Genomic DNA, 8452 nt, shown 5'->3' on the forward strand with positions numbered 1-8452 from the left:
GAACAAGGGGAGCGAGAGAACTCTCTCAAGCAGGCTGTCTGCCTTCTGGTAACCACACTAAAATATATCCTCAGCCTGTATATCACCCATGAAATACCCATTACACTCACAATACAAACAAGAACATTATTTTTCTTATTTCTAAAAGCTGCACCAGGCTAAACTTCAGACCTATCCCATGCCCTCTGTGCCTCCTATGAGAAGTAATTTATTCCTTTCATCAAAATTGTTTTAATAGATTATGTTCAAAAGTATAAAATTACACACAAAACTATCAACAACACAAAATCTGCCAAATAAAGCACCCTCTAGGTTAAAATTGACTGTCCAATGCTAGCTTGGTCCCCTTGTGCACACATATTGAAATTCAGGTTTGAATACCTCAACAGTTTGAGAAGTCCCACTTTCCCTCTGTTCACTCACTCCCTTACCTGAGCTCATACCTGTCAAGTGCTCAGTTGCTACAGATAAAAAGAACCCATATCAGTGGATAAATTGACAGGCTTTTTGTTTTTACTAACAGGATGAGATGGAAGCCCAGAAAAGCCAAATAGCTGTGCAAGACAGTTGCAAGTCGAGATGGGGCTCACACTGCAGCTTTCTGCCCAGCCCTGGCACAGGCAGCCCTGAGAGGCTGTGGAGTTGCCATCCTTTGACATATTCCAAAGCCAGCTGGGCACGGCCCCAAGGAATCTATTCTAGGTGACCCTGCTTGAGAAGAAAGTTTGAACAGTATGACCTGCAGAGGTGCCTCAATCATTGTGTGATTCAAATTCTTCATAAGGAGAAATCTTATTTCTTTCTCAATCTCTATTTATCGTCTAATTTCTGCTACTAGTAAGATCTACAGAAAAGTAATTTTCCAGATTTGATTCCACTCAAAAGTAAATTTGAAATACAGTACTGAAAGAGGCAGAGGCCACGAGATAACACAATTAAGGAATGAACATTACCATGTAACCAAAATGCTACTATCAGTCAGCTCTCCCCATCCCCCCAGGCACTCACACCCTACTCACAGGGGCCCACATGCTGTAGCTAACAGAGGAAAGCCCAGAGGAAGCAGGCTTGAATGCACTCTACTCCAACTGACACTATCCCACTGGAAAATATTTTTGGACTGCAATCTAAAATTACTGAATTTAGGAAAAAGAACTGCCTTCACATTTGGAGCAAATTACAGCTTCATCTCAAATCTGAATTCTGAAATTGCTCAGCTTTTAAATATTTGTACTAGTAACCTTAGTAGAGTTCTTTCAATGGGTTTCTTGGTCATTTTCTCACTTTTAATTAAAATTTGCCAAAGAAACAGCCATGCCATACACGTGGCCCTGAAATAAAACCCCCACAAACAGTGACCAGAATGAGCTAAGGGAGTTCTCATTGCAGCAGCACACCACAGCTTTTCCTGCAGAGGGAGAATAACATCCACACCGTGTTGGCGGGCATTCACAGGTATTGGAAACAGCTGGCAAAGGTGGCACTCAAGAACCTGTCACTAGTGGAGAGTGTATGTCAAAGATACACAGCCGCCTATCTCTTCTTTTAGATTTCATATCTCTAACCTTCTCCAGACCCATCTCTTTTCCTACTTCAATCACACATTCCTGTCCCATTCACCTTTTTTAAGATGAGGATAATTCCCAAACTGCATGAAAGAGGAAGAAAAAGGGAGGCAGAAGGAGTTGCAAAGCTGTGTTTCTCAAGTGTTAGCAGTTTTGTCAGAAGAGCAGACACAGAAACCATTTTGTCCAACACCCTTGATTTGTGCTGTATAACAAAAGCAGTAATTCGTAATCTTTACTGACTCTTCAGAAGAAAACTGTGACAGAAGCACTACCTGGCAATACCACTTGAGAGCAAACCATTAAGAAACGATTTCTTATCTTGCATGGGAAACATATCCTTCTCTGTGGGATCAGACCACTTCCCATGTGTAACCACACAGATTTTCCCAAATGTCAATTTCAACCAAACACGCAGATCTATCATACATGTAAAAGGACAGTTTGTAGCTTTTTTCTAAACCCTTTAAATAAGCATCATGCCAAAGGTCAGAGGTTGAGAAATTATATTTGCCTACAAATACTGCTACAAAATATGCAAAATATCTGTCATTGATATAGCAAATATATCCATCTCCAATTTTGTCTTTCACAAACATATTCGATTTCTGAATACTACAAATAACAACAGGAATGAGAGATAAGGAAGCATATAAGAAAAAAAGAGAAAAAAGTTAACAACACTCTCAATCCACTTTTCACATGCAGACCAAATACCAAATGAGATTTCTCGCCACTATGACACAATTTCTTTATCATTGCAGAGGTTTATTATGTACATTAATTCAGCAGCTGTTGCTTCCATGACAATTTTTGATCTACCTTCTAAGCACAGTTCTCTTGGAATTCTGAAGTCTTTTCAAACTAACAGCTTGCACGAGGCAGTATTATAAAATGCAGCTCTACTTGAACTGCACTGATTGACAAGCTGGTCTTTTAACGGAAAAGTGATTGCCTAAATTTCAAGATTATTTTAAGATCTATACATTAATCTAATCAGTGAAAAGAAGGAATATTAATATTTACGAACATTAAACAACAAATTATGAAGGAACAGACACTACCAGTAGCATGAACTAAAACCTGCACCTGATCCAGATTCCAGCTAAAAGGAACAGTAAAATACTTTGTTATGCATAGCAAAGACCTGTCAGGCATGAGATGACAATACCAGCCTGTCAAAGCAGCTAGAAGAAGGACGATTTTAAAAGTAAATAATTAAAATGCTGGGGGCATACTGATTTCAAGCAGATGCCATTCAACATAAATACCAAATGCAAAAGGCAGCTTTACTTTAACGCACAGAACAGTTGTTACAAGTTAAACAGAGATTAGCAGGACAACAGCTCAGAAAACTTTTATTCTGACATTGTCTAACCAATTGAGGAAACATAAGACATTTTGAAAGGATAAATATGCACAAGTTCTTTCATAAGTATGCAGAATACTTAAATTTTCTTTGGAAAGGGAAGTTCAAAAGATTCTTGAACTAACATTTTCATATAAAGTTCTGCTTTCAAAATTTTAGTTCCATTTTTACTTCTTATTATTTTGGTTTAAAATTATCAGTTTTCTAATGCACTGCAAGTAAGATTCAATTAGAGTACAGAACACCTAGGCATTATTTTCAGTAAAAACAACAAGGAGACAAGGCAATCTATTTCAGCCTCAAATATATATATTCCACAAAGAAGAGGCTTTAAAAATAAACACTAGAAATTAATTAACATATTTCTTCTTCCCTGCTTTAAATCAAACTGAACTTTTATTTCCCTTGGAGCATAAATTCTTTCTCTAGAAGGGCACAGTTCAGCGAGTTAAAATGGAAACTTGCTCTTTCGTCACATTCGTAACAGGAATTATGAATGTGACAAAACAAAGCATAGCCAATGTTTTAGTAGAGACTCTAAGCTTTAAAATGACTGTTTAGAACTCAAATACAAAATATTTGCTTTTTGATGCATCAGTCAGCTCCTTTACATAACATGGCTAAAAAAACCAAACCACAGTACTGAACTTTAGTATCCAGTCTGCTCTGATTATGAGTAATTACACTAAAACAAGCAAGTTAGGTTTCAAAAGTTATTTTCTCTTGGCACAACATAGGTATTATTCAAGACTCTAACACTGTCCTAACAAAACATCAACTTTGACCTGAAGACATAAAAGAACTTTTTGATCTCTACAGTCATTTAACTTTGGCCCCTGAGCCAAAGCAGGGTGCCAATTCATGTCAAAAGATGCTTTAATGATGCAGGTGTTTGCCCACTGGGAAAAAGACTCAGAAACAGCACAGACTACTAAAGCTTTGTCTACAGTACAATCTGCCTCGATTCCAGCAGTCGCCAACGACTACCAGTTTAGCTGAACCAGAGCAAATCGGTGACCATCAGAGAAGGACAAGTAACCACCAGCACCATCTGTTACAGTTTCAGCTGCTGGACAGCTAAAACTAATGTCTTTTTCAGGGTAAACAATGCACAGACCCAAGCTGCTCAACCTCTTGGAAACTGCAGGTCACTTTTAAATCACAGGCACCTCCAAAACCACAAGAGCACAGTCGCAGCTCATGGGAGTAAGCACCTGAAAGTGAACTAGTGCCCAAGGAGACAACTGCAGTTAAATCATGGCCTGTAGTTCTCTCTGCCATGCTGGCAGTATCTCTATTGTACCTCCCTACCAAGTGGGCACTCCAGCCTAAATATGCTGCAAAATTAGCAGGATACCACTGCTAAGGAGGTTCAACGGGCAAAACAGTCAGGAATTCTAGAACTAATTTTGAAGTCTTTGAGGCATGCAATCTCATCACCTTTTCATGTTCCAAATTTTTTGTGAAACCTGCATCCAGTAGATAGCAACATACAACTAACGCTAGAGGAAGCAGGAATTCAGTATCACATAGTAAAGCAAAACAACGTCCAAATATGTAGTTTGGGACGAAAAGTTATTCTCCGTATAAAAATAGCAAAATAATCTTTGCAGAGCTACTTCTAATATTCTGACACTTTGAAATTGAATTTTAAGTTCTGACTACTCATTTAACAGATCATTTTTATTTTGTTTCTAGAGAAACAAAGGAAATACTTTGATTCTTTCTTTGATCCTTAACATCCATGCTGTGGTCTCCTACATTTGAAGGAACAGGACATCTATGAAATGTCTTAGCAAGCACCAGGTTGCACTTCAAAACACAGAACTACAGTGAGTATTTACAAAGAAGTAAGTCATTAATGGAAGTGGGCAGGGTGCGGGGGGGGAGAAAACAACACCACCGTTATTTTTTAAAATTTCCTGTGTACTCACTCTTACCTAATTTTCTAATTATCATTAATTTTAAGATCCACTGTATACAGTCTAATTTTGCAGTGAATGAATGTGCAAAAAAATTCAGGCGACTCTATCCATATTTAGCACTCATTCAGCATCGCTCAAACACTTTCCCTTATACACCAAACCCAACCTGTTTATCCCTAACTTCTCTACTGCTGTAGCATCTAGGAGACACTGGAACAGTTACATGCTATCAGGAATATCCACTACTTTCTCCTGGAACCACATAACTCTTATAATGGTAATATTGTAATAGGATTACAGCAACCATATATTGTACCCTTTATGTGGACTCGAGCAAAGATAAGAGATACCTTTACTATCAGTTCACCCCTGCACTAACAAAAGCCACAAAAATTACCAATAAGTATGAGTAAACATTAAAGCTGACAGGAAAGAAAAAACCACAGCACTACTCGATGCCATAACAAAGTGAAAGCTCTTCAACAGACTGCTAAATATATACGGATGCAAACAAGACCTGGGCCATGCTCCAGTTACCTGTTGCAACTTTCACAGTTCCATTCTTGGTCTCTGACGTAAGTGTACAGTGAAAACAGTTCTGCCAATAAGCTGCACTGTTCTAAATAGAGTGGCTTTGACCATACACATTTCAGGACTTGGTTACACTAAAGGATGTGAGGGCTTACCTAAAATGAAGTTTTAAACAAATTTAGCTTAACAAGTAAAATTATATGGACATGTTATCTGGTCTAAGCAAGTCAATTCAGTTTAGAAGACACTGCAACTCCAAATAAGATGCCTGACTCAGATTTCACTAATTTCAAGAAATAACCTGCACATGAGTATGAATATCCTCTCCATACTATTACTTGATTACAACACATCTACGGTAGCAGGACTCCTCCTATGCATTTTTTCAACTATGTAACAGCACTGAATGACACAAAAGATCTGAAATACCTTAAAATGCACAAGTGCCTGTATTGTGTTTTACATTATGAAACTAAAATTTAGAATTTTCCTGTCTTTAAAGGAAATATCCTAATAATATAAGCTTTTCCATTCTTGTACACCGCTACTCCACTTACATCTCATCTTTTCTTAGGAGTACTGATGGCAAAAGACAGAACTTTAAAAAGAAAAATCCCTTTTCTTGACAAATATTACTGAGAAGGTACACATACATCAAAATTTGAAGATTTAGTGTAAATTTAAAATCCTTGAAATAGCTTAATATCTAAGCCCTGCTCATATATTCCAGGTAGCAGACACAAAAGCAGGCAGGAGTCAAACTGGAATTTGATTAGAATACAAATGGACAAAACAACCAAGGGCTGGATCCAGCCTGCAAAACAGCCTTTGTCATGCCACCAGCAGTGCCTGCTAGCCAACTACTACACAAGCCAAGTCCAGCCCACGAGTCAGCCAAGTAAACTGTGGATGCTGTTGGGAAAGCAAAGAAAGTAAACTCAAGTCTGGTAGACAGGGTTTACTACTCAATCAGCACCCAAATTCAGCCCACTCTCTTCCAGGGCAGCTCAAGAAGCAATACAGCCACTACGGAGAAGCAGAGGCAGAGACAGGACCTGACTTCAGCTAATGCAGTGAAACACTAAGTCAAGTATTTCTAACCACAGCCATCCAACCCAAAGAGCTGGAGATAAATGCAGAGAAGACACCACTGACTTGGGCTGGGTGCAGAAGAGTTTATTACCTGAGTCATCACCATCCATTCCAGAATCAGGCTGGCCCCTGCAGAATCTTTCAGGTAATCCTGCATCATGCACCCCGTGCTCTGGGAAGTTTTGCAGTCAAATGTGGTGCTGCACTGCAACCAATGGCACTCAAAGCCAGAGATGAACAGGGGAGCAAGAGTCTGTCTGACTGCACTGATATTGAGATGGATTTGACAAGTTCAGTGATGCCAAAGCTCACCCTATTTAATCATTCTTTCTGCTCCACTCAATTTTCCAATTCTAGCACCACAGTGACTTTCAGAACAGCTGTGCATCATGAACGCACAAGTCAGGCAGCATACACTGGTTCCACCTACCTAGTACCATCTTTAGGACAGCAGTAAATGCAGTGTACTGCTTCCAGATTACAGCTGTCTCTGGCATCACTATAGCCAGGTTTGCTATCTAACATCACAAATGCTGTCAGACACAACCTAAGTACATATCCCAGGCTCCTCTTCCTCCTTATTGTAACATATCCTCACCCCCTACTCCCTGACAAAATCCCTGCAGTTTGCTTGGGTGTATGGCAGGCAACACAGTCTGGATGGCCAACCACCTTCCTTGGAATAATGATAATTCTGGCCCAGACACTTTCAGTTGGCTGAAATCACATAAAAAATAAGACAACTGAGTGGAGCAGCATCACCTTTGAGCAGCTGAGGATTTCTTCAACATCTCTTAGTTTTCCACAATACCACTATTACCAGTTTTACTGATTGCTTGGGGTAACTCAGCCTCTTGCGACCCCAGTTAATGAAAGATTGATTGCCTTGTTTTGCTGCTGACTGTCACTATTATCCTCAGTACCACTAACTATATGCATGGCTCACAAGCTTAAGAAATCACCTGTCTTGGGCTGCAATTTTTGACACTATAATGCAATCAAGTAACATTTTTCCTAGTTTAAAAACAAATTGTTTCTAATTTTAAAAAATCCACACATAGGCCTGTTACAATCACAGAAGTATACTTCACTTAAGAATACAGTCTGCAATTAAAGGGCCATTTCTAATGATTTGCAGATACTTACAATTCTGGGAAGACGGGTACAAGGAATAATGGTTGTCGGCTTAGTGCTGCCACGCACAAGACAAGTGCCATAAGTAAACATCTTCCTACTTTTATTAGTGGTGTGTAGCATCACCTAAAATGTAGCTATTATAGAGGCTTGCCAGCGCCCAACTTTTAAACACCCATAGTCAACAGTTTCAAAGCTATACTATGTGTGCAGATTGTTACAGAAAAGAGAACATAAAATGTAGGTTCCTGATACACATCCGTCTGCCTTCCTTTCTTAAGTTTTCAGCCTTTGGGTTTTAAACTCCTCTAAAGTGTTTCAAACATGTTAAATCACTACACAAAGTTGTGAAGGAAACCACAGAAAGCACACATGTGCTACCACTAGACTGGGTCAACACCAAATCGTGTTCAATGACAGAATATTAAATCCATAGACGACTATTTTGCAGAACGAAAAAAGGAATGGTATTTCTGTTCAACAAACAACTGTTTCCATCTACGTTCTTTCTAAATAACACTATTTGCTGCTCCACACACTCTGCAGAACAATATTTTGCTACTCAGCCTTTTTTGGTCCAAAGTAAAGTCACCCTTAATAAAGAACGGTAAAGGACTAAGATAAAAGATGCACATATATACTACAACGTTTAAAGGACAGTCTCTGAAGCTTTCTTAAGTTTGATCTCATTTAATTTCGTCATTAAGCGTCAACTGAAGACAGGGGACAGGGGCTGAGAGATGCTGCGAGGGGAACTGAGACAAACCGCTTCCCCATGCGCCCCTGACAGAGGCTCACCGGGCCCAGGGCAGGACTGGCTCTCCGCTCCCGGGGCA

The sequence above is a fragment of the Corvus brachyrhynchos genome, unplaced genomic scaffold, assembly GCF_000691975.1.
Source record: "Corvus brachyrhynchos isolate BGI_N302 unplaced genomic scaffold, ASM69197v1 scaffold115, whole genome shotgun sequence".
Classification (NCBI taxonomy): domain Eukaryota; kingdom Metazoa; phylum Chordata; class Aves; order Passeriformes; family Corvidae; genus Corvus; species Corvus brachyrhynchos.